The sequence below is a fragment of the Ovis canadensis genome, chromosome 8 (assembly GCF_042477335.2).
Source record: "Ovis canadensis isolate MfBH-ARS-UI-01 breed Bighorn chromosome 8, ARS-UI_OviCan_v2, whole genome shotgun sequence".
In the NCBI taxonomy this organism is placed as follows: Eukaryota; Metazoa; Chordata; class Mammalia; order Artiodactyla; family Bovidae; genus Ovis; species Ovis canadensis.
In genome coordinates this window covers 81,945,165-81,947,772 of record NC_091252.1, presented here as the reverse complement: position 1 = coordinate 81,947,772, position 2,608 = coordinate 81,945,165, and positions in this window count along the sequence as shown.

The window sequence follows — 2,608 nt, the reverse complement described above, 5'->3', positions numbered from 1 at the left end:
TTATTAATGTCTCATGTCAGTTAATTCTTAGACCAGCTAGAAGAACCTAGAAAGGGTAGAGGACACCTTTTTTTTCCCCTGATACCCTAAATTCAAGCTTTATGTATAAGTTGCAAAAACAAATTACACTGAGAATTTAGGACTTTAACTTCTACAGTGTATGGAATAATAAATAGAAAACTACCTCACACTTACATACAGAACCCTGCATGTTTGCAGAAAAATAATTTTTTCAAGGTGCTATCAATCTTCAAAAGATTGATGGCAAATAGATGGGGAAACAATGGAATCAGTGACAGACTATTTTCTTGGGCTCCAAAATCACTGCAGATAGTGACTGTAGCCATGAAATTAAGATACTTGCTCCTTGGAAGAAAAGCTATGACAAACCTAGACAGCATATTCAAAAGCAGAGACATCACTTTGCCGACAAAGGTCCATCTAGCCAGTTACCATTTTTCCAGTAGTCATGCATAGATGTGAGAGTTGGACCATAAAGAAAGCTGAGTGCCAAGAATTGGTGCTTTTGAACTGTGGTGTTGGAGAAAACTCTTGAGAGGCCTTTGGACAGCAAAGAGATCAAACCAGTCAATCCTAAAGGAAATCAATCCTGAATATTCATTGGAAGGACTGATGTTGAAGTTGAAGCTCCAATACTTTGGCCACCTGATGCAAAGAGCTGACTTATTTGAAAAGATCCCAATGCTGGGAAAGATTTAAGGCAGGAGGAGAAGGGGATGACAGAGGGTGAGATTGGGTGGATGGCATCATGAACTCGATGATCATGAGTCTGAGCAAGCTCTGAGAGTTGGTGATGGAGAGGGAAGCCTGGCATGCTGTAGTCCATGGGTCACAAAGAGTTGGACTCAACTGAGCAACTGAACTGACTGAATCTTTAAAATTATTCTGAGAAGAAAACAAATATGAAAATGGGCAAAGAAAGTGCTATACTCATGATTTTGAATTTACTGCTAAATCAATTTAAACATGATGAATTTCCTGTAAAAAATAAAAGTCAATACATGAAAAAAGAATATTTCAAGCAGACTTCAGTCTTTCGGTGACTGTCTAGAATAAGTTTTATATTGCTAATGTTTTGATTTTGGCATGACATTTCATAATACTCATACTGTTGGACTCTGGAATTTAAGAAAGCTTAAAAAGTTGAACTTTGTGCCTAGACTTTCTAAAGTATGACACGTATGTTTCCTAGAAAGGAAGATTTAAGGATTGTATTAACTAAGTAGTGTTACTTGAATCAGAGTCTGCTTTCTAATCCTTGGCCTAAGGAAAATTTGATTCTGTAACGAATACGTGTCCAAAGAGGTTAAGGATTTGATTTACTTAAATATATAACATATAAATCCATTGGTAATTCCTAGCCAAGGCTCAAGTTTAACACGAAAGAGCAAGCTACATTGTACTGCTCACAACAATGACTACTTGTTCTCAGAATACACCTCAGAGCAAATGCAATTTGCTAGTTTTTTTCCCCTGCTAAATAAAGGTATAGATCTTTCCTATTTGAGTTCAAGCTTAATATACAAGGCCTCACTGTGCACTGGTTTTGGGATGTCATAGATAACCTTTAAATTTCCTTTGAAAGAGATAAGTGGAACCTTTCATATGATACCACCTCCCTTAAAAATAAAGTACAAAAGAAAAGTAAAGGCAAGAGGAACAGACACAGACTTTTCTAAGGCAGAAAAGTCTACACCAAATGACCTTTCTAGAACTACATGAATTCAAAACAAAAGTTTCAGTCAAAACATTTATTCTTTTCCTGAATTGGGTTAAATGACAACACAAATATTGTGACCCTGCTTTTAAGTTTCTCATGCACTATACTTTCAATGTTCAAAACTGTGTAAAACCATGTGACCCAATTTCTTTCACAATGCCTGCTATAGAAATCTTAATTTAATTGTACACACTTAGAAATAAATTCTCTCCTAAAGCATTATTACAGACTTGAAAGGACTAGTTAGAACTGCAACAATAATGTCAGTCGAGTTCTGAGTTATCAACAAACACACAGAAAGAAGAGAGGAGAGAACTGACAAAGGAGAGAGGAGAGATGTTCACTTATATTGTTTCCAACTGGTAGCAACCAGATCAGAAAGCCAGGGTGGTGAGAGTGCTTCTTGAGACCTTAGGAGGGGATTTTAAGGTACTTAAGGGGAATAATCACATGCTTACACTAGCCAGGGCTAGTTAAATGATAATATTTTAAGGATAACAATTTTACATGAAGTACCAAAGTTCTGGCTAGAAAAATAGATTGCTAAACAGAAACTTCCAGCTGTCCATGGCTGAGGCTAGAGAGTGATAGTGAAAGTGATAGTCGCTCAGTCGTGTCTGACTCTTTGCAACCCCATGGACTGTAGCTCACCAGGTTCCTTCGTCCATGGGATTCTCCAGGCAAGAATACTGGAGTGGGTAACCATTCCTTTCTCTAAGGGATCTTCCCGATCCAGGGGTTGAACCCGGGTCTCCTGCATTACAGGCAGATTTTTTGCCATCTGAGCCACCAGGGGAAGCCCTAAGAGTCCAAAAGCCTCTCTCAAATACGAGGATGGGACAAAAATATAGACTCATGAAACTACAG